This window comes from Papilio polytes, unplaced genomic scaffold (assembly GCF_000836215.1).
Source record: "Papilio polytes unplaced genomic scaffold, Ppol_1.0 DF822622.1, whole genome shotgun sequence".
NCBI classification, from domain to species: Eukaryota; Metazoa; Arthropoda; class Insecta; order Lepidoptera; family Papilionidae; genus Papilio; species Papilio polytes.
The window spans coordinates 2,472,649-2,498,444 of NW_013526582.1; the positions used below are offsets into that span (position 1 = coordinate 2,472,649).

Genomic DNA, 25,796 nt, shown 5'->3' on the forward strand with positions numbered 1-25,796 from the left:
CGCTGGACAGTTGGATTAAGGGCCCGATTCAAAAGGCGGTTATTTTAGAAACGTGAGGAGTTTTAAAAAAGTGAGGAGGTTCCTGTCTCTGTAGCCCTGACTTTTGCTTGAGTCATCAGATTCCGCAGCCGGTGGTGCTCTTTTTGTTATATAACATATTTTGTTTTATTTTAAATCTTGTAAAATGTATTATATAGAGAATAAGAAATAAAGATATAGGAAATATAATTATTTTACTTTTTATTTTATTAATTAAACCTTTTATGTTCTTTTAATTAAGTAAATCGATCAATATGTGATAGCGGCAACCGCTGGCCGTTTATATTGCAAAGGGCGTTTTATTTTTAGCCGGCTATTTGCCAGTGAAAGGGTTTGTTTGTGGTGTGGTAGCCTAGGCAGCGTCGCGTCGCCCCCGAGTCGCCCCGTGCAGCCGCCAGGGTTGGAGTGGCTGAGAATTCGTTGACCCACTTGCAGCCCTCTAATTAACTCGTCAACACGAAATCTGTTTAACTTCTACTTAGAATTATGGTGTTTACGTTTCCATTTTAATCGTCTCTATGATTCAAGAAATATTTTGTTTGAAAACTTTAAGTATGAGATTGTTTCTATAATTTTAAAATTTGAACCTTTAATGCAGAAAAACAAATAAAGGAATTTCATAAAAATCGTTGTTACTTATTTAAAAGAAGCGATCTTATTTTGACTATAAATAACTTACAAAAAAGACACAGATAGAAGTTTTCAAATTATCAAAACTAACACTTTTATAAACAGTACAAAAGAAAGAAAAGTCCTTCATTAAGAAACGAGCCGCAGTTTTCATTTGAGACTTTGCAAAGAAAACGTCCTAATAGATCTTTGTTGTACAACAAAGGTTTAATCTTCTTGCGAGATTTAAGTCACGCGAAAACTCGCCGCAGACTGAATGAGGTCAAGAAATACTCAAATTACACTACTTTTTGTCTGTTTTCTCTTTAAAATAAAATGTTCATTAAATGCCTGTTTTTAACACTATTAACAGTAGTACTAGATTGGTAGTAATATCTATTTATTTAAGTAAATAAATACTAATTAGTGGTAATCTTACTAATATTATAAATGCGAAAAATTGGATGGTTGTTTGTTAGACTCACTACTAAACTGTTAAGCGAATCTGGATGAAATTTGGAATATATGTAGTCTAGTGTAGAACACATATACTCTTTACTTATGTTTTCTTATTCCAAGCGGACAGAGTCGTGGGCAAAAGCTAGTAAAATAAAAGAAGGGTTTCCTAGTCAGTAATTAAGTTTATTCAATTGGTATGTACTATATAGGTCTTAGATCGTTACTATTTCAAACAATCGAGCATCAACTAGTATTCGACATTACAAACGAGAATTTGCACAACAAACTTCGGAGAGTTGAGAGTTGTAGTGTAAATTGCAACTATTTTAGCATGAATTTGAAATCCTTTATTTTTTTTATTAGGAAATGATCAGAGATGCATTCAAAAGGTAAACATCCCCTTTCTGTGATTCTTCTGTTGATAAATTCAGACAAAAAGCGTTCGCTTCGCTATTTTGGCGAGTCCAGTTGACTGCTATCTTATAATATAAAAAAAAACTGAACTCTTAACTGAGATAAATAGTAACATTTTCAAATAATTGTGACCGATTTTAATATTATTGTTTACATTAAAGTATCATTTCATTTTTCAACAAATTAATATCATTCGTTTTCCATAAAAAAGAGCGTCAAAACATCTTCCATTCTCATTTATCATAACGCAAACTCTTATTGCGTCATCATTCATGTAAAAAGCATTATTTAAACACTTCCTAAGTTCGCAGCATTATTTATGTATTTCAAGGTTTTAAATGTATGAAAGGGGTGCTTAACATTTACATATAAACAATATTTACGCGTGACATTTAGAATGGCACACGCAAATACGTTAAAGCCTTATGTTTTACACACGCGGACAGTAATGCAGAGCAGTAACCATTTCAGTACTGCTGTTCTGCAGTACCGTAATAGCTCTGTTCTCGTGTGAAACAGCTCACCGCAAATTATAATACATCGCAACGAAACGATTAAGCCAATTAAGTTACCACATTCATCACTTAACGTTGTTACATTCGTGAATTTGGACAAATGTATTTTTGTATTAGTCACGACAAGCGGTTATTAAGTCCTTCGGTAAATGCCGACATTCCTGTAAAACACGCGGATGTCAAAAGTATTCACAATTCTATTATACTTTAATTTTGAATTCTAAATAAGAAGGCAAAAGAACAGAAATTAATACAGCGGAGAATATAGCATAATAAGGACCCCTACTCTATCAACTACACTCTCGAAACATCTTACTTACTAATATTATAAATGCGAAAGTTTAGATGGTTGGATGGATGTTAGAGTTTGTATCCTAAACTGCTGTACGGATTTCAATAAACTTTCGCACGGATGTATGTATTTTTTTAAATTCCACCCGGACGGAGTCGCGGGCGAAAGCTAGTTAAAAATAAAGTAAACCATAAAAAGTATAGACACTTTTAGACACAGCAAAAACTCGGCAGCCACTTAACGTTTCAGTAAGCTCACATCAATAGCATTGGCGCAGAGCCAACCTATCTGAGGCCGTCGGTTGAACCGCACAGCCTCCAGCGTCGATCGTCGTCAGAGCTAGTTCTCTCTGCCATTAACAACAGCCAAATAATATCCTCACGTCCAATAACATTTGCCATAAATGCTCTGGTTATTGTAATGTGTCCGTATTCTATCGTGGAATTAATTAGATTGAACATGTTTGTTCTTGTTTGTTTGGTTCCTCAAGATTAACATTCAAATGTTGGATATATTATAGACAGGATAATACGAAACAAACTCTCGTATAACGATTAACTAAGTTGACTCGTATAACGATTTACTAAGTTGACAGGCTAATATTTTGTGTATCTATGTCCGGTCTATAGATATTTTTGTTTGAATCTCTCTGGTTGATATTTTTATGAATTTCTAACATCGCTATAGGTTTACCGTTTTTATTTTAATAGTGTTTTAGTTTTATTTTTCATGTAAAGTGGCAAGCGATAAGCTATGTAAAGTCGTAAAAGAACAATATATCGCCACAGCTGGAATGAACCGCTCATTAGTTTTTATGCTAACAGTACACGACTTATGCATTCATAAAAACGTAATACGATCAGCAAAAAAAATTCTTAACATTTTATTTCCTAGGTAAAAGATTTGTCTTAATAGAAATTAAGTGTCTTGACATATGAGACGTCTAGAATGTTCTGTTTGTTGAAATAGCTCGTGTTATAATGAACATAAATTACTCGAACAATTTATTTTTATTACATCTTATAAAGCATGGATGAGATTTATTTAGTCAATGTCGTGTATTTACAAAGGTTACAATTAATTTCGAGACTGGCATAGGTAATGTGTTTCACGCGTATAAGTATATTTTTATGTATGTAAATTCGGTTGTAAAAAATAAAAAGGCTTTCAATTTTATTTTATTTATTTATTATTTTCGATTGTAACGTCTTACAGCCTAAATGACTGATCAGATTTTGACGAATAGGGTGTCATTCTATTCGTCTGCATCCCCGGAGTTTCATGGGGTATATCAAATCAGTGGGGTATTTCATGGGGTATACAATGGACGTAAGAAGTAAGATTTAAAAAAAAGTCGTAAAAGTATCGAATTAAAATCCAACTCGCCTTATTTTTTTTTATTTATTAGACCTTATTCATCTATTGAAGTTAGTCAATCGTTGTTTTTTTTTAAATTACGGTTGGGTTATATAATTCTTTAAATATCTGATTTATCGCACGAAGTGAAGACGTGAAATGATAGTCATAAAATATATTATGTTTGGAATTGTAAACATGTTTTTGCCAAATGTTTTTCTCGAATAGTCGGCGCCGCGCCGTGAGTTCACATTAAAAATTCATCACCACCACTGACTCGATAATAAATACATTTCAAGCTATAAATGTAAATGCCTTTCTTAAATTGATTTTTTACCTAATCTTCATGAATTATTGCGGTAAAGTTTAGTGTCACTAATACTACTGTTGGGAAACTTAACTAATTCCTGGTTTATTCACATCGCTAGCGTCAACTTTTGTTGTCAAAAATTGCTTAAAACAAGCAACGTGTGGTCCCTATACAATTGTTGTCAGCACTAGTACACAAAAAGACTTCATGCCAATTACTGGATCACTCACTGGAGTGTATACACATTATGAAATTCGAATCTCAGTATATTAAGGATCGCAACTGATTTACTATGCTGGAGTAATGTTTACCGCACTAAGTTTAGTCTAAAGGTCTAACTTAACATTGGCATATCTTTAATTTGAGGTTTATTTCTTCAATAAATAGTTAAGTTAATGTTGTCGACATATTTGGTTACTATTATGATTTCGTTTATTTAATAATTTTGCTACTAAAACTAATAGATAAAGAGATAAATCGTATTGAAAGTTATACATTGTTAGATTTGAAGTAAAGTTTGCTCGATAGTAAACAATTGGAGGCAGTAGTTCCGATGTCTATCTCAGCTTAGTTAGACGCTCTCCGTAGCCGAGGCGTTGGCAGATCTCCAAGCAATCCGCTGACGATTTGAGATGTAGATTGAGATCTCTTTAGCGTTACTGTCATTGATTATGATGACGTAGTTATCGATAGATAGGCTTATAATTCTGGTATAAGTAACAATCTTAATGTTATTATTAGTAAGACTAATATAAATGCGAATGTTTAGATGGATGTTTGTTAGAATTTGTAACCTAAACGGCTCGATGAAATTTGGCATAGATGTAGAGGATAGTCTGGAAGAACACATAGGCTAGTCACTCTTGTTTATTAATTTCACGCGGATGGAGTCGCGGGCGAAAGCTAGATAAAACTTTTCTAAGTTACCAGCTTGTGTTACAACAAAGCCTTGATTATCTACTACGACTAACTAAACTAGTTTAATTATTAAAATTATAACAAACCACAACTATAGTAGCGGTAAACCGTACCTTAAATGTTTCCTAACATATTGTATGTTATCAATTTGACATAAATACGACAGTCACCGCGATATCAACAACGATATCAAATCAAATAACAGCAAAATACAACGCATTTGGAAAAGGAGGGACTATCTCGAATGTTACGTGACAATTGCGACATTTTCGTAACATCATCTATATTTGAACGTGTACTTTAAGATAGGGATTCCGAAGAAATCTATATACTTTCACTTTGTCGATTACAAAATTATTGACAGGAATATTAAGTCCTCCGATAAGAACAGATTTACAAATAATTTGATTACTATTTTAAGATAAGATAACCTTACAAGTATTACTTTATACAGGTTGTAATAAATAAAAAACTCTTTTGTTTTTAAACTCTTAGCAATTAAGGCGTAATAGAGGTCCTTGTTTTGCGGGTCAGCCGTCAGTATTGTTTCAATTGTGACCCAGCTGAGGCTCAAAACAATTAAAAGCTTCCATTCTTACTTTAACTAAAGAACAATAGAAAAAGCCACTCCAGTCAAAGATTGTCGGGATTTTGAAAGAATGAAGACTCTAGACGTAATTCCTTTTGCTTATGACCTGACCTTTATTAGTATTACTCTGGTTACGTAGACCTTGTCAGACTCCTCTAATAACGGAATTAGATAAATCAAGACTGAATTTTGTCTTACAAAACATACAAAAATATAATTAATTTTTGTTTTTCTTTATGTATATTTACCTCCTTAGAACGTGCGCACAGCTTTCACTAAAATGGCATAACTATTGTGCGATTTTCAATTGTTTGCAGATATTCCAACTGTTTAGTTGCATAACTAAAAATCGAGTAGTGTGCGCACCTCCATATAAGGTAATGGAATCAAAGCGAGATTAGACAGTTGGGCGACAATTTAATTTTATGTGTACGCTCTTTGTTTACTTGTTAAACCATTCCAATGTTTCCATCACCGATAATGTATACAGGAACAACTAAAGTTAATATTTTTTAAGTGTATCGACTTCAAGTAACATTTGATGTAAGTTAAAGTTGCAGTTAAGTGGTGTGCGTGGCGCGGTTGGCGGCTTGCCAGCTAGCTGTAACACGATCGATGCCACCCTCTACTTTGTAACTTGTAAGTATATGAAATAGTTTTAAAATTTATACAACATAGTTCAACAGTCTGGAATATCAAAACTTTATAAAGGAGAGAGTTATTCATATGAAATGCGAGGGAATTATCGTTTTAAGTTAAACTCCTACTTATTGTTTATCTACGGATTGACACTGAGATTAAAAACGAGACTCCTTCCGCGTGGAATTTAAAAAAGTGAGTAGCTTGTGTTCTTCCAGACTATCATCTACAACTACACTAAATTTCATCGAAATCCATTAGCCGTTTAGGCTACAAACTCTAGGAAACATTCATCCATTCGTCTAAATTTCGACATTTATAATATTAGTATGATATACGCTAATAGGCTTTGTTAATAATTGATCGACTCTGTGTACTAGTTTATGTTCTATGAGAGTGATTTTTAATATCACGGCAAAACATGCGTTATATTTTTATATAAAAGTCTCTCGACAACAAAGTTGCGGCATAAATCGTAAAATGAGCTTTTAAATTCATATTACTGCAATTGAAACCGAGATGCAGCCGACATTTTATGTTCTCCGACTGAGAAACACTTTATTTTGTAGTATTTATTTAAAAAAACGGCTTAGTCATTTTCCGTGCATTTACAACTTCTTCAACTGAAGGATTTCTTTAAATGTAAAAGAAACTGCAGCCATTGTGAAATTAGTTCGTTCTTTCAAATTATGTCCATACTAGCTTTCGCCCGCGCCTCCGTCCTCATAGTCTAAAACAAACAAAAGCTAGTAGCATCTACATCTACGCCAAATTTCATCGAGATCCGTTCAGCACTTTAAATTACAAACTCTAACCAATATTCATCTAAAGTTTTGCATTTATAATATTAGTAAGACATATTTTTTAATTCAAAGAATGGACATGCTTCAAGTTGGCTTCAGAGTTACTTATTAAGTTTTGAGATAAAAATTCATGAGCGCCACGCCTCTAGACTACGATTATAGTCCTCGTGGCGCAGTGGTTGGCAGCGCGCCAGAACTGCCACAGGATTGACTCGAGCGGCCGAGTTTTTATTCGAGACCTCTGTTCGAATTATTTTTAGGTAAAATTTTCTGCAGGATGTATTTATTAGTAGATTTAAGATATGTAATTGTTGCCAAAATTACTAGACATACTTTAACTAGTGTTCTGTGTTTTACAGTAAAATAAAATACGTTTAATTCAATTCTGCATCCAACTAAAAATATAATGGATAGAAATAAATCTTCACTAGTGTATATCTTTAAATTTAAATTAGAAAATTAAAAGTTCAGTAAAGTTAAAAATAAATTACAAGTTACTCTTCTCATATTCGTTTTTTATTTATTTTCAGCAGATATCATTGCCAGTCACCGTTTTACTAAACCATTGTAAAATATATGACTGTTGTTAGTCTAGATAGATTATCGGATATAATTATTACATGAATCTGATTCCGTGACCTCATAAACATAGCCCGTATTCAATTAATTAGGATACTAGTGCTATAAATCTCTGGACTAATAGATTGTCTATCAATCGGTCGATGCTGTGATTTACAACTAGTATTTACACGATGACTCACTGCGATATCAATATTAGATAACATGTACACAGATATAATCAAACTGGAAGAGCACAGCGATCGTATTTGCTACTTCAAGTAGTAATTCACTGTTATCTAGACATGGTCAAAGAACCTATACAGACAAACGTTTTACAGAAAATTCAATTATAAAACACTAGCCTTTGCCCGAGACTCCGTTCGCGTAGAATTCAAAAAAACAAAAGTGATTTGTCTATGTGTTTTTCCAGATTGCGTTCTACATCTATTCCAAATTTCAGTAACATCTGTTCAGCGGTTTAGGCTATTTACTCTAACAAACATCCATCCATCTAAACTTACACATTTATAATGTTAGTATGAAGTATAACTATAATGACAGATCTAGTCAAGACCTTATCAGTTGGATTACAGTAGCAAAATTGTATCGCCGTCTCGTTCATTCTTCTTAAAAACAAAAGAGAAAACAATAGGTTTTGTACAGGTGATTCAAACTCTCTGTTATTAATTACACTGTTCATTTTTAATTAATGTATTGTCAGAGATCATCAACGTAGAAATACGTTCCATAAAAACACGAAATAGTAACAAACAATGTTATATATCTTCGATAAAGGTCACTGTCAAAGAGAAATGGAGTAAGAAAGTTGCTCTCAAGGACGCTCTAATAATATCCTTTACGAAACACACGGAGAATTAATTTAATATCGTTATTATACATGTATAATATTAAATTTCACCGTTATATTAGTATAGAAAACAATATTAATTTAATGTTCACGTACCGAAATAATGTTTATAACCGCAGTTATGTAATTGGAATTCCGTGTTACTGTATTATTTAATAAGTTCACATCAATTGAAATACTACGGTTAACATTATTATTCGTCATTATTAAATACTAGCCGTTCCCGTGCGACTTCATCCGCATAAATTATAAAAAATCATTTTATTGTTCACATTTGTCAAATTATCAATTGCAAATGTTAAAATGACATGACATGACAAACAATGGCAATCTTGCTTCCTTGATGTTGGCAACAATTTAGGTAATTATTCATTTTAAAAAGTGAATCTCTCTTATTATTTTTTTCCGGATTGGAAATTTTTTCTCATAACTATAATCGCATTACTTCTTAACTTTATTTTATCGACATGTTTATTTATTTTATCTTATTGAATAAATAAATTTACCAACGTTATAGCGATATTATGTTTATAAATAAAATCAATAGAACACATGAAACCAATGTCATTTTATGATTATATACGCCACTGTTAAGTAACAGAAATAAGTACATTGTATTTTTGTCGAATGACTCGATAAGTAGAGCCATAATTAGTTGTGTACTTTGTGTACTGTCAAATTACATTACAGTGCAAAATCTATTACATTTGCATAATTAAACTTCAAACTAAAGCAACATACCGTAAACAGATGTATTTTAATCACATAAACAGTCAATAAATAGCACAAAATTTAATCGAAATCGCGAAAAAATTGATATAACGTATACCTCTAGCGCACGCCGCGCGCTCACTGACTCAACGCTCAACTGACGTTGACGTGACGTGACGTCAAATTTTAACCGCGTGTGAGAGAGATAGCGCTCTACAGAAACAAATCGTAGTCACTTCTAGACAAGTGACATTGACCTTCCGAAAAATTGTTTCGAGAAATGCATTCCTTATTAGAAAAGCGAAAGGGGACTTTAATTTACTCTTTACTAGACCTTTGTAACTTTTCAGTTCCATGAAATTATTACATACTAGCTGTTGCTCGCGACTTCATATGCGTGAAATTAAAAATTAATAAAAACATAGCCAATGTTATTCACTGATAACGTAGCTTTTTATTGGTGAAAAAAGTTTTGAAATCGGTTCAGTAGTTTTTGAGTTATCTCAATAAATACAAAAAACACAAATCTTTCCTCTTTATAATATTAGTAACTATAGATTTATGTAAGTGATCGCACAGGTATTGAGCGTTGAAAAACATTTCAGAGCAATATAAAGCATAGTGAATATTTTATTTATTTGGAAATAAAAATTTTACACAGCTTTTAGTGATTGGAGCGAATGTTTGCCGAATTCAATTGGCCCGCGCGCCATTTGCCAAGAATCGATTTACAAAATGGCGTTCGAGGATGGAACTGTCTAATCCCGATTGCAATCGTTCCTAGATCGTTTCGCGAATTAGTTTTATTTTCACAATCGACGCTGCACGCTCCTTCTATGTCGTTTACAATAAATTGCTTTTCGAATAAAATTTAGAACTGTCGTCTGTTTTGTTTATTATTCAACACAACTTTGTTCTACAATAGGCCTATGCTCGACGAAGGGTCTATTCTCAACAATGAGGCTATGCTCAACTAAGATTCTATCGTACTCTTACTAATATTATAAATTCGAAAGTTTAGGTGAATGGATGTTTGTTAGAGTTTGTAGACTAAACTTCTGAACGGATCTTGATGAAATTTGGCAGACATGTAGAGGATAGTCTGGTAAAGCACATAGACTACTTGCATCTGTTTTTTAAATCCCATGCTAACGGAATCGCGGGCGAAACCTAGTAGTAAATAATGAATCTCTGAATGAAGAGTCTAAACAAAACATTGTTAATAGATTTAAACATAATAATCATTTTTATAACTTTCCAAGAATTTCTAGTTATATTTTTTATTCTAATGGAAACTTAAATAGACATATTTTTTCAGTTTCCGTTATAAAACACTAGAGTATGATGGTCCAGTGAAGCGTATGACCCAGTTAACACCGCCAGCGCCGGCGACCGCAGCTCCACGTTACACACAGCCGCACGCTCATTATGTTTGTGTATGTGTGGAATCTACACTGACGTAACGGAAAACAAAAATGTTTTTAAACTTAATAGATTTTATCATTGTAAAATTTACAGTTAATTTTATTAGATTTCGCCAACGACTCCTTCCGCGTGAAAAGACAGAAGTAATTACTTCTGTTTTTTTTTACTATACTTTAAATTTAAAGTACTTTGTTTCCTTCCTATACTCTACATCTATGCCAAATTTCATCGACATCCATGCAGACGTCTAGGTGGCATACACTAACAAACATCTATCAATCTAGATTTTCGAATTTACATTAGTTAGATAAATTTAAATAAAGAAGATTAACTTTGATTCAGACCCTAATTAGCTATGAAACTTTGAACAAAATCTGAAACAATTTTGAAGCTGCCATGGACTAAAAATTACGACGCAAATATACGAACAAAGTCATAAGCAACTTGCTGTAGTTATATTGTTGGTAAATTCTCCTCTATAGCGTACAAATGTATGTATATTGAAGTGTCAGTTTACATCTGAGAGGGAAAGGGTGCAAATAAGTTGTGACACGGCGACATGACGCGCTGAGAAGGGTCCGCTCTCGGGGCGATAATTCATTTAAATTTTGTATCGCAGAACGCTCCGTTAAAATGTTTGACAAACCTTCATCGAGAATTTTGCATTTTTATGTTGTTAGTAGTCAGAATTTTTAAATTGTAATTCCGAATTCGACTCTGTCAATTTTTAAACAGCTTTTAGTGTGGTTGATGTCGTTTGGTTATTTTAAGAGCGTGTGCACGTCGGAAACTAAACTATCAAAGAACTGTTTAGTCTCGCTTTGATTCCTATGAGTTAACATGGACGTGAGCACACTACTAGATTTTTAGTTTAGCAACTAAACAGTTGGAGGGACTGCGAAACAATCGAAAATCGCACGACGGTTGTCAAAGGTGTGCGTCCGCTTTTAAAATCAGTTCTTTAGATCAAACACTATTTAAAACAGTGTTTTCGCATTATGTTTATAAGTTTGACAAGATTACAATCAAATTATAATACATACAAGATAAAATAATCACAAGAAACTTTTGATTTTGCGTTCTAAGAGCAACGTTTCAAATTAATTCTTCTTAAAAATCTTTTAAAAGCCGTAAGAAGCTCAAAAGCCTTTTCACGCCGCCTTATCTGTCCCGTGGCGTCATAAATTAGGAAATTGCGGCAAAATTAGGCAAAGGTTTGCAGATAATTCCAGACCCGTAAGAAGATTAAAAAGGGCGAAGCGTAATTAAGCTTGTGTGTATTGAAAATATATTAATCGAGGTTAGAGTTATGTATTTTAATATGTATACAAAACTTAATTTATTTATCAAACCAATTAAAAAACATTAGCTCGCTATATATTCTTAATGGGGGACTCGGAATAAACCCTAAGTCAGAGGTGACTAGGCCTTAAGCATGCAGGTTCACACATTTTTTAATTTTTCCTATCGATATGTACAGATCAGTTCATTAAGTTAATAAAAAACTATAACGATTTTAAAACTTAACTTACTTAAAACAATAAGTTCATTGACGTAAATTCCTATAGATATTTTTAGTGTGGATATGAAGAGTTTTAGTTACACTAAGGGCTACCAACAAAGGTAAACTTAAACTATTAGACGCAATAATAAAGTGTTTTTTTTTATTTAAAAAATAAACGACCAGTTACTTATCGTAGTCCCCATATTTCAATTTATTACAAATTAGGGTCAAACCCGAAAAGATGGCACCCCTGACGTGTGAAGACAAGGTTGTGTATTGAAGTGGGCAGTGAGGTCGTCGTGTCGGAGGCAAGGCGCCGACCGCCCGTCGCCTGTCGCCGTCGCCACTCTGTTTATATTGATCTCGTATGTCCTACATGTTTCAACGTTCTAAGTAATCTTAGAAATCACTTAGCTAACTTAGATGTTTTGTAAACAAATGTAAACAAGTAATACATGTAGATATACTATTTATTATAATGCAAAAACAACACAAAAGCGGTTAATAAATACAAAAAAACAATTTTTTTCCTCTTTATAATATTAGTATAGAAAAAGAAGTATAGATGAATACGATCGAAACTTCATTTAAATTTATTAATAAAACACTAAAGTTTACATTTTATTTCGCACACGAGCGTAGCATTAGCAAGTTTCGACATTAATTGCGTTAGGGGTCTGGCGAGCGGAGATTTTGCACATTTAGCTTGAAAAACTCCGCGCCACGAGCACACGCCGATACGGGGATATTTGCATTTTTAAACATTAAAAGCAACGCTTATTTTAAGTGGACGAGGTACAGCGAAGCGAAGGTAAGGGATATAACATTAGGGTAACTGCCTCATTCAAGTTAACACATTGTTTTTACGTAAGCTATATGCAAGCTTTATGTGTAGTGACTTTAGAACACACTCGATCAAATAATTGTAATTGCCGAAGATGCAAGGAAAATTGTTAAGTCCGCTTTATTCAGTATGCAAGCGCGGACAACTTAACTAAAAAAGAAAGACGAGTAATGTGTGATTATAACGTAGGTGTGTACATTGTCGTACTTGAAAAATTACACATTTTTTACAATGTAAATTTACACTTTCTTTTCTGTAATTACACTACTGCAGTCATTTGTTTTTTAGAAAAGTTGTGAGTTAGTGTTTTACAATAGTTAAAAATATAATAATTTAATAAGCGATTAATTCCTCAGTCTGTAAGTTAACCTGTATCAATTCGACAATGAATTTTAGTTAACTGTAATTATAGCTGGTACAAGCACGAGTGTAACCTTGTGACGTGTGATCTAAAGTCGCCGTACAACAATAGATTGGCTATTTACTGTTACAGATAGTTTGGTGTTGCAAACTCGCCTGGAAACTTTAATGAATACGCTTCTATGAAACATCTAAAATACCTCCCCTTTGTTTCCTAGTGTATTGTTAACTACAATACGCGGAAATCCATACAATGCAAGTTAAAATATTGTTATGTTGTTTATTTGTGTTACTTTAATAGACTTTGCATGTAAGTGGGTCAATTTTCTACATACAAAAGATACTTTGTATATTTTTGAAAATGATTAAACAATTTATTTAAATGGGATTGTGTTAAGAATATTAAAAACATATTTAATTACTTTAAGTTCTAAGTAAATTGTAACATTAAAATGTACAAGTTAGCTAGTGACTTGCCAAGTCTTGGCGAAAACAGTGTTCTTTAATTTAATTTTGTGTAGCGATTTCAGTTACAACTTTCTGTCATGTCAATGTCATTGTCACTTTGAAAATAAAGTAAGTAACAAGTAAATATAACTTGAAAACGAGCCTCGCCCACTGAATATAAAATTGGTACACGTTTTTTTCATAATTGCTACGACAGAGTTTTATTTCTAGACACAATTTAAGTTGTTTCGGTTTTTATGAAGTTTTTTATTTTAATAAGAGTTTATTCGCTGTCTTGTTTATTGTAAAATTTGTTACGTCACTAAGAAACTCTCGGAGATATAATATTATCAACTTAATTTTTTTTCTCTAAACCCAGGTATAATTTCAAATGTTAAGTGTCTACCTTAATTGTAAAACGTTGGACCTTTATTTATGTAAATACTAGAGGTCGTAGCAATCGAAACTGCTACGGCGTAGCTCCCGCTACGAGAGAGGAAATGAGGTAGGCGCCAGTTGCAGGCGCCTAATTATACTGCCCTCTACCGGAAACTGTGTCACCTAAATTAACTTTGAACTTGTCAAGTGATTACCACTTGCTATTGCCAGAATGTACTGGGGAATCAAAGTTTTGGTAGAAATTATGTTACGAAACTTGGTTAATACAAAATTTTGGAATTTGCCTGATAATTTTAAAACTTGTTTTTGATTTTCGCTAGTGGTTAATTTTATTCTTAAAGATTTAAGTTTTTTCTTTTAAATTACGTAATGTAGTGCTATGTAAGGAACTTAACATATCAAAAACAACTTTCGTGCATTAAAATTAAGTTAGGAAACGAACAAGTTCACGAATGGGGTAAAGTTTATAACTAAGTGTTAAGTAACAAGATGCTCTTGATAGAACTAAAAGTTTAAGTTTAAAGACTACTTAAACTTTACCAATTAATACTGAAAATAGTAAGAACTTAATTTAACATGTCATTAAATTCCTTTAGTAGAAATAACTATTTTTGTTTCATTACCATCACTGAACAAAAATGTCGAAGAATGTTCTCACAAACAGTATATTTTATTTACGTATATACTTTTACAGTTCCCACAAACGTTACAGCAAATAAAACCTTTTAGTCCCGTTACATACATTACACAAAATAAACTCCGTGTCATTTGCTGAAGAAACATTTGCTTTTATAAGATAATACATGAACTTAATCGTCCGTTTGCAGCACACAGCGCTACAAATAAAACCTTAGAGGCCGCAATAAAACGATTTCAAGTTACAACTATGAGGTTGTAAATGTAACATACGTCTGGTGTACCATATTGTATTTGTTTCATTTTTATTGTAGAGAAATACTTGGTTTTACTAACTAGCTTTCCCACCTCCACCCGCGTGGTATTATAAAAGAGAAAGCCTAGATGTTTTCTCAGACTATGCTATATATTTATGGCAAATTTCATCGAGATCCGTTCAGCAGTTTAGGCTACAAACTCTAACAAACATCCATCCATTTATACTTTATATTAGCAAGGTATTAAATTTATCGTTTACTTTACAAAGGTTATTTGAAATAAAATTAATTAAAAAATGGCTGTCGCTTCCAGTTTACTGAAGCATAAGATGTATTACGGCTACGTGTGACCCATTACATTTTGTGGGATTATTCACGCCGCACGTTTATAAAGAATTACAGGCTTATTTAAAGTGCGGTTCTAAAGTTGAAGAGGTCTCGTCCCTGCCGCGGCAACTTTTATACAAGTCTTTACTGCGGCTTTGACACCGCCTGTGTAACTTATGCTAATTAATGTACAACATTTGAGTTGTCAACTCCCGTCCTATCCTATTTATGAAAGATCCATAGAGAAACATATATTTACATAAAACGTAATTGACATTAGAACCTACATTAAAAACGATTTAAGGTTATATGACATATGAAAATATTAAGTGCGGGCGCACACGTTTGACTAAACTATTTCACAACTGTTGTGTGATTTCGATTGTTTCACAGCCAAATCAAAGCGTGATTATGACTAAAGAGATTTAGTAATCGTTTTAGTTTTACAAAATATTAGTTTATGTTGTAAATGATGGAATAATTATAAAATTCAATGCATTAGAAACATATCTAAATAAGTTGTTAAAGAATGTAAATATTGCGTTTTTTACTAAACAAATCTTGTGAATAGCATCGGAACATTGTTTCGAAAACAGTATTATCATAAAACTCACCCTTGTTCAAATATGTAGGCGCAAGGAATGCCTAACTCGGGGTCGGCACAAAAAGTAGAGCGGCAAAGATTTGCATAATTAAAAACTGCGTCGGCCCGCGTTTCTTTATCGAATCTGTTTTCTACAAAGCTGAGACATTTGTATTATTTATTCGCTCAGATTGCGAATGTGCTATTTCAAGCTTTTCCTTTCTAATAATTCATCTCAGTAAGGTTTTTACTTTTATTAATATGCAAGCACCAATACTTCTAATTGGTCCAATTAAGACCTCTCTTCTAAAACTATCGCAAAACTGTTGTGCGATTGTCGATTGTTTCGCTGCCAATTCAACTGTTTACTTGCACTAAAAATTGAATAGTTTGCGCACCTTCAAAGATGCTCATGGGAATTAGACAGTTGTGCGACAGTTTAGTCAAAGGTGTGCGAGTTCTAAATGGACTCAATAGAGTGTTATGAAATGGAAGAATTCGGATAGAAATATATTTTAAATTCAAGTTTTTTATCTATATTGTAATACAAAACTTTATTTAAGACATTTATGTAAAAATAAGCTTTGTGAAGAATATTTATTAGCATAAACACGAGATGTTTTTCTGAATAAAGATATGACGTGGATTGAACTGAGTAGGATTAAGGTATACTCGCATTAAGGTGGGATTACACTGATGTATTCTCAAAGCTTATGACGACATTTACTTTGCGTCTAGAAGTATGTTGATAAGGTTATGATTTTCGAGGATTAGTTATATAAATAATGTTAGAAGTACATTACAAATACGTATATTGATATACAACATATAGTCATATTAAACTCATTGTTATGCAAAAACATTATGGTTGCATACCAAGTGTTGGGCACCTCTGAAGAGGCGCAACGCGACCCACAGGGAAAGGCTGAAAATCAGCTCCGCGTGGCATTGGCCATATGGTACACGCTGTGCGTGCAGCCCATTGTTATCATATTTTTTAAATACATTCACTGTAAGTATATGATGGCAATAAAGAGGTTTATATTATTTTTTTATTTATTTAAAAACTATTAAATTCCTTTAACAAGGACTAACGGTGACTCTTAATAACTCTGTACGACAGTCAAACTCGTGTTTCTCATCGAAGTAAACATATTTGTTATGTCGATATCAGATTTTACTCATGTACTTTATCGAAAAAGTTCTTTAATAAATTTAAAGTTTGATCATAAAATTACAATGAGTAAATTTTAATTTACTGCAAAATAGGCTATTCAAAATTATACCTTATTCAAAAGTAGGTAAATGTTACTTTCAAACACGGAAAGCACTCCACTTCGAGCTGTTTGAGTTTGTGTAATGTTTTTGTAACGCGGAATGAAGTCGGCAATGTGGAGGGTTTTAACTGTAGCAGAATGAATACTTAAGCAATTATGTTTACTGGCAACAGTAGAATAAATAGTAAATTATAATTACTTTTGACAATTAAGAGTACTCATTTATACATGGTTTCCAAAAGGGAGCCCGAAGCCTATTCCAGAGAATAAAAAGACTGATCAAATAATTGGAATTAGAAAGATTCGGCACTGTTCTTGACCTTACAGTTTACATGTCATTTTTTAAGAAAAAATCTATCTCGACATTAACTTTACACACATAAAACGTATTTCTAGATTTAATTGCGTTTTATGGTATTAAATTGTACAAATAAGAAATATATTGTATTATCTACGAATATACAGTTAGCATTTATGTAGTCTTATATATTTTACATTTTCACTTCTTTCTACTCGTATTTTGCTGTATTCGGCACAGTCATTATTATAGAAGTTATTTTTTGTCAAAGAAGATTTAAATAAATAAATAACAAAATATAACGAATAAAACATTTATTTTATTTTACTTGATTTCATGTCTTGAATATGCTTGTATAAAACCATAACATTAAACACATATTTAAAATCTTTAAAACAATTTTTTTCAACTGGCATGTTTTACCTTTCACATTAATACGAAACCGTCATTTCCTTTAAAAAAAACAGAGAAGAACAACATAAAAACTGGCTGAGAGAATCGTTTTTACATTTTATGTCCTGTAAAAGTTTATAAAAGCAAGACTTTAGACAATTAAGATAAGAAACAACGCAAAACTGTCAAAAGCACAAAGAGTGATAAAAAGAGGCTCGCAGATAAACCAATGGAATAACTCTAAAATAGGCTTTGAAGCCCTATTCTAAAGCTAAAATAGCGCTATGTTAAAATATCATAACGCGCCAATTTATTAATGCACTAATACGTGAAACGCAAACTTTGAGTGCTTTTTTTAGGAAAGCCCGCGAAGGATTGACATATAATATTTTTATTTAAATAGATTCATAGTAGTATTTTGAACACTAGGAAACATGGTTTACATAAAAAACTGTTTAGAATTTACATTCTATATTTCAGACTGAAAAAATTGTTTAAAAAGTTTTATGTCTATTTTCAGGATGAATTCTCCTACATAACATATCGTTTTTCAGCAACTTTCAAAGCAAGCGGAGTGCGGATATGAGAAATCCTATCTCTGCACATATTTGAATAAACGATCAATTTCCGGACACGAGGCTGCTCGAAATATCTTTTGTTAGAAACAACAATAATGGTCTAAAATTTGAACACCGCCTATATTTCTGTCTTACAGAATAATCTATCATTTGTCATGCCAACTGTATGCCTGGTGTTAGTATATGCCAGCCATACCATACTAGTCATGTGCATCTGGCATAAAACCTTGTATTTTAAAACGAGCCTTCATCCGCATGTAATTATAAAAACGTTATTTTATTGTCTACAAAATTCAAATGCACAAATGACAACGAAGGTCGTTATTATCATTGGATAACAATTACCGTTACCAGCAACCTTGCTCCCTTGATGTTGTCAGCTTGTAGTTTATGATCCTTTCCCCACATTAGGGCTTTTATCCAATTTATTTATACCCTAAGTTTAATAGCGTGAAAATATTTAGCCTATAGTGTAGGGCTTTTTAATAAAATAAGTATTATTCAAAAACATGTTGTGATTGTTTACGCTTAATTTTATTGGTATTGATGAGTTTACTATGAAGTACATCATTTTTACTCCCAGTATGATAAAATGCAGATAAAAAATGATTACATAAATTTCCCCGTGAGCTCTTGAATTGTTTAAAGTGAGTTGTAAAAAGCACAATAAAACATTTTAACAAGTAAATTTATTGCGCAGTCGTGTCACGTCTGACGGTTTATGGTAAGTTATATCTGTGGTCCCGGCGGACCCGACACTATTTATTGCCTGGTCTACTGCTGCCGCGCGTTACTACTTTATTGTAGATCATTTCATATGTAACTCTATCATATCTACTATATCATTATATTTTACTTCAATTTAACAACTTACTGTCGCACTCAGAGTTGGCAACTAAGGGAGATCTTTAACGTAAAAAGTTTCTCTTAGATGTGAACATCACTAATACCAATTTATAATTATTTAAAGACAACATAAAAAATGCCTTAAAGTTTGACCGTTATAAGGATTGTCGATAACCGGGTATTACGCTTTCATTTGTTATCTTACTAATGTTATAAATGCGAATGTTTAGATGGATGGATGGATGTTTTTTAGAGTTTGTAGCCTAAACGGCTACACCGATTTCGATGCAATTTGGTATAGATGTAGAGGATAGCCTGAAAGAACATATAGGCTACTCACCTTTGTTTTTTTAATCTCACGCAGACGGAGTCGCGGACGAATGCTAGTTGCAAATATTTTGTTCTAAAAATATTACAGTAAATCGTTCTTTTATTTAGCACGATCAGATTCGTTACAAAATGCACGTCCGTATTTATTTACCCTCGTTCAATCATCTGAACAAGACACGTAATATTTCACAGAGTTGCACTACGTCCCCCTCCCTGTCCCCCCAAAGCTCCCCTCCCCCGCGGGCAGGGGGAGGACTCAGCTGCAGAATTAATATAACAAGTCACCAATCTGTTACTATCGAACACTCGACGTATTTACTCAGCAGTGTTTATTATTTCAGTACTATACAGTTTATTTTAATCAAATATTGTTATATTTTAATATTAACTACATCAGTACGTATACCAAGGGGTTTTATTGTTATATTCTAGTCAAAAGGATTCAGCCTATTTAAAAATAATAGATGTATTTAAATTGATGTTGTTCGCGAGAATGTCATCAAGGTAATCGGATTTACATTAAGATATTGCATTTGCTTTATTTTTATACTGAAAGAAATAATATAAGGTTTAAGGTTAAGGTTTAAGAATATATTTATTTCCTTAATAAGAATTACAAAATTCACTTACTTAAGGAACTTATTTATCTAACATTTATATTATTATATATAAGGCAAGCGTACACAAAAATATAACAAAATGTAGGTAGTAAAAAAAAAAAATAAACTATTGAATACAAACAGGTAAGTACATGTGTAAAGTATTACTAGATGCGATATGCAATATTACATTTTAAATGTTTGTTGTAATTACTAAATTGTACCTAATAGTTATATTCATGTTTTTATACGTACAGCACACATATACGTCTAGTTTTTTGAATTATTATATGTATACTTCATCACTTTAAATTATAGGTTAGAACTGTGTTAGCTGTGTTAGAAATTTATTTTGAATTCAAAACATGGAAAATATATATATATTTGTATGGATGATAACATTTGTAGTTTATTAAAGGTATCTTCTTCTACGCCTTCAATCACGGTTTCCAAGACTATTATGAATAATAATTTAAATTATACTAATATAAAAGGGTAATTATTAATTAATAACAGCGCCATCTATTGGAATTGACTGAGAAACGTACCAGATCAAATAAGCAAGAACACAGAGACGTGTCAAATAAGTTAAAATAAAAAGAGAATTTTCTTTAAATATAAAAGTGAGTATATTTAAATGTGATTGCATATTTATTCACATATTCTTTGAGGTCTCGTTTCATATTGTCAGGAGTTCTAATCTTCGCGTGCCCTTCACTTGGCGCAAGGTTATTTTACATATGGATATTATATTGTTTTGTTTCTAAGTAAGATACAAAAATGGCATAGGAGAATTTTCAATCCATATTTTAAAAAAAAAACTTTAACGAAAATTAAAATAAAGACAATGTGGTAAAAACTCCATAGCATTTAAACATACATTGGTAACAGACAGTAAAAAATAAACATCCCCAAGAGTTCCTTTAATAAAATCAATTTACACAAAAACTTGTACGAATTCGGTAAATTGATCTAGATAGAATTTTGTAAAATCCCGTCATGCTTTAGATGGACAGCTATCACTCCGATGGCTCCGATTTGTCCCGAGGGTGTGCGGGTGGGAGGGGATGCGGCCGACGTCCACATAATTGCGCTGAAATTCATCCGACATTCGAAAATGTGCGGTCACCGCTCCGGCGATATCAAATGTCAAGCATACACTCAAAGAATTAAATTCCCGCTGTCGAATGTCGTATCATAAGAGTTATCCAACAATATGTTGATGTATTTTCCACGCAGTTGCATTGTTAACGTCATATGACGTATGGGTAGGAAATAAATGTCCTCGACTGTACATTAATTTTTCATATATAAGTTATACAGTTTTCTGATACTTTATTCAGATTTTAAAAGCACTGAAAACTGAGAATCGAAAACAACAAATCCTTCGAGCTACGAAGTTATTTATACAAAAACTTTATTTTCTTTCTGTTTCATTTCCCAATACGAACTAACAAGAAAACTTCTGACAATCACGTACAATAACATTTTACGACTTGGATTTTTCAATTCTACAGAACGAGGGGAAAAGATAAAATCAACGCATTCTATTACTAAGAATTCAGAATAACCTACATCAAAATTAATTTACCGTTTTCCTAGAACTGTAAGCCTTTCTTATACTTTGCATTCAATTTGTCAGACGAGTAAAAAAAATAAATGTCTTTTCTTCAAGAATGAAAAAGAAACATGAATAATAAATTTAAATTAATAGTTTAAAATTCCAATACCATCACGACTTGATTATTCAAAAACAAAATTGACTTTTAGTACAAGTCGATACAAAAGTTAATAAGATACGTGTAAACAAAATAAAATAGAAAGCGATGTCTCAAATAGTGTTGCTTCATGAATATTACAACAGATGGCGCTGCACGGCACAACACCTGACTGCATATTTATGACAAGATTTATAGACACGCCGCGAATTACAATTTTAAAAAGTTAAACATTTACAAAGTCAATTTCTTAAAGAAATTTAAATGTTAAAGGTTTTAAAATTCACGGAAAATCAGTTTTAGTTGCTAGAACATTTTTGTAACGTCATTAACAAGATTTGAATGAGATTTGTTAGTACAAATTACGGCCGGTAGGGGCGCTGCACAGATCTAATACAGATTTTGTCTATAGCGTAACCGTTATCCGCGATAATCGCTTTTCTTTTGTTAAACTATCCTATATGTCTATTATTTTGCAAGTCTACTTTTAATTTCTTTTGATACTACCTGATTAAATACTATACAAAAATACGTCTATAAAAAAGATCCTAGTAACGAAAGCTGGACAAAGAAATATTTTTGTCTTGATATAAAATACAATATAAGAAATAAAACTGTAATATTAAGCCTTTCTCAAAATGAAAAGGGTTTTCCGAGGCGATGTTATTTGTTTAGAAGTGTCGTGTGTTTCATTTCTCTCAATAAGGGACACAAAAGGTTCTGATCGCGTCTGAATGTAAAAAACTTTTGTAAGGAATATTGTAAACATTTTAATTATAACACAATACTTTATTTTATTAATAATTTCACTTCTCGCTATCGCATTTCTAATCCTCTTATTATATAAATGCGAAATTGGATGGATGGATAGATATTTGTTATTGCTTATCTCAAAATTGCTTAACAGATCTTGATAAAAGGTACCAATATAAAACATAATGTGGAAGAACACATGAGCTATGTTTTCACACAGTAACAACTAAAATAGCTAAATAACATTAGTTATTTTGTTTTCGTTAAGGTTTATTTAGAGTTAATATCTCTATACATGTTTATTTTAAAAGAAACTTCGTATATTTTCTGCTTCGAAATTGACAGTTAAAAATATTCGATAGTGCTCGGAATAAATGTGGAAAATATTCGTAGTGAGTTATTGTTGAGGCGAGCAAATTGCAGTTTGCAGCGCACCAGCGCCGCCGCCGGCCAGTGGCGGAAATTATACGTATTGAATACGAGCCGCCTCTATAACAAATTGTGCAATTAGCGTTGCCACTGTCCCTTCTGACAGTGTTTTGTTTCTAAGAGCTGGCGCACTTTGACTAAACAAACGCACAGCTGTTGTGCGATTGTCGATTGTTTCGCAGCCAATTCAACTGTTTTTCACAAATAAAAATCAAGTAGGAATCAAAGCAAGACTAAACAGTTGTTCGATATTAGTATTACTAATCAAACGTGTGCGTGTGCTCTAACTCTGCACAAGTTTTTACAACTAAGATTTTAATTTTAAACAATTGATTGATTATTTTTTTTCTTAAACAAGTGTCCTTTTACATACGTTCTTCCAAAGACATAAAACAAAGCGAACCGAATCGTTCTGCATAATAATGAAAACAATTTACTAAAGTTACTGAATTATTAAAATTAGTTTTACTGACAGGACTGCTGTAGAATAATTTATTATATTAAATTCAATAACCAAACTACAAAGCATTCTCAGTTTGTAGAATAACAAGGTGTACGTGATATTAAACCGTAGTCCATCACAAAGGCAGTACAACGAACAGTAGAACAGTATCTATTTGGTCCTTCGAGCCGGAGCCGCATTTCTCTGCAAATGGTTTCGCGTGCGGACTTTGAAATGTATAGAATTCCCTCGAAACCGCCCAACCTTTGTTACTCAAATAATAGTTTAACAAAGTTATCTTCACCTTGTAACTACGTAGTTGTTAAATTATTTTATTTAAAGTGAAAATGATTTTCTAAAATAACATTCGACTAAAACGAGATGTCGAAAGTAGTCAATTTAAGTTACAGAAAGTGCTTAATTAAAAGTTTAAAAGTAGGCACTTTTTATTCTATTCTTTTATCTTATTCATAAATCCTAAAATTAGCTTTACAAGCTTCTTTTCTACAATATCTGTAAGTCAAATTTCACATTTATAAGCCTCAAAGATACATGAGAGGTAAAACAGAAAGATTTTGCTTCTCGTATTAATGTAATATTTCCTTAAGTGAATGGAGATAATATAATGAAGGTGGAATTATTAGAAAATCAATTAGAACATTAAAATCTTAAAGCTTAGCGAATTAACCTGTCAGTGTTATGAATGTCTAGTTTGTCGACCATTGTGTTCTGTATGAATTCATTCAATCAGAAAATACCTATATTAATCACATTTAATATCTTCAGATAATGCGAACTCGAGCTTGAATAAAATTACAATTGCGAGAGAAATAAAAGGAAATGTAATCTGTAAGCTTTGTATTTTGTGGATGATTTTAATATTCTGAAAGACCTTTGCTGACGTCACACTGACGGAGCTTTTTATATCAAACTCACTTTGACAATTTTTAATTAAAAATATCTTAAATAATATTCATTTTAGTAAGTGGTTTTTATACTTTAATGTATATTATTTAATAAACTTAACATCTTATATATACTATTATAAAAAAGCGTAAACACACATTTCGTTGTTGCCTAAGATGTCAGCAATTACAGCATATTTTTGAATAGTCCTTTTTTTAATGAAAAGCCCTACACTTACGTGACGCTTTAGGCTATATATTTTCACGCCATTAAACTAAGGGGGTAAATATTTTGGATAAAAACCCTAATGTAAGGAAGAGACCAGAAGTTGCTGCCAACATCAAGGAAGCAAGATTGCCAAGGTTTGCAATGTCATATCATTTTGACATTTGCTATTGATAATTTCACAAATGTAAACAATAAAATAAAATGTTCATGATTTCATGCGGTTGAAGCCGAACGGGAACAGGTAGTTTGAAATAACTTAAGAGTGGAGTCTTGAAGTATTTGTACAATTGTAACTCAGCAGCAGCTATTTCCTTGATAAAATAATTCGTCATTTAAAAAGTCTAATATTTTTTTCGTGCTATTTTTAGTAACTAATATTTTAAACATACAACAAAGTTAATTAAGCGACGTTAATTAGCGAGTTCGTAATCGCAACTTAATTAATATCAAAAAGCCGAAACTTCGTCATCGTTCAAAAGAAAATAAACTTATAAAACTATTAATCGTTTTTTGTAAATTCTATTTTAATATTAGTCGTACTTTTCAATAAATCATAGCAAAAGGTCCTAATGAAGATTATAAACCTTCTTGGTAAATTATTTAATATTGTTTATAGGTAGAAACACTAAACTTAGGTAGTTTTTTCAACTGTTGTAAGGAATGTATTAAGTATTTATTAAAAGCAGGCATTTATTATGCTCTAACAAGCACACGTCAATTAAACGAATGACCGGTGAACCCAACAAAGCGTTGTAATTAACACGCAGCGTTGCATTACGCGCTTTAATTACTGTTAAGCGTGTTGACCCCATAGTTATAGTGCAATGTACAACGTACAAACTTAATCTATACTTTGAAACAAACAAATATGAAATTTTAGTAAGATTACCGAAACATGTAAAATGTATTTTTATCTCTATTTTTTAAAAGGAGTTTCATAAAAAAGACAGCTGTCGGAAACAAAATCATTTTCTTAGACATTTTCCTCTTCACTAACTCAAACGCTAAATAACAGAAACATATAAAAATGTGTCAATACAAAAATGAAACACCCTTTTGTGTCAGAATTAAAAGCCTTTGTAAAATCAGATGATGTTTCTAACAAAGAGTCTATTGAAAATCTCAGACAGAGAA

At 32.2% G+C, this 25,796-nt stretch overlaps 1 protein-coding gene across 2 annotated transcripts in view; it reads right to left on the bottom strand.

The window, feature by feature from the left end:
* Positions 1 to 25,796, bottom strand: part of LOC106105996 (complexin) — a 127,112-nt gene that overhangs the window by 81,599 nt on the left and 19,717 nt on the right. Inside the window, exon 1 of one of the 2 annotated variants that reach the window (XM_013286515.1) lies at positions 9,114 to 9,223. The exons of the other annotated variant lie outside the window; for it this stretch is intronic. The gene's annotated coding sequence lies outside the window, so the exon portion shown is untranslated. Of the gene's footprint in view, positions 1 to 9,113; positions 9,224 to 25,796 lie in introns of those variants that run through there. 2 annotated transcript variants of the gene reach the window in all.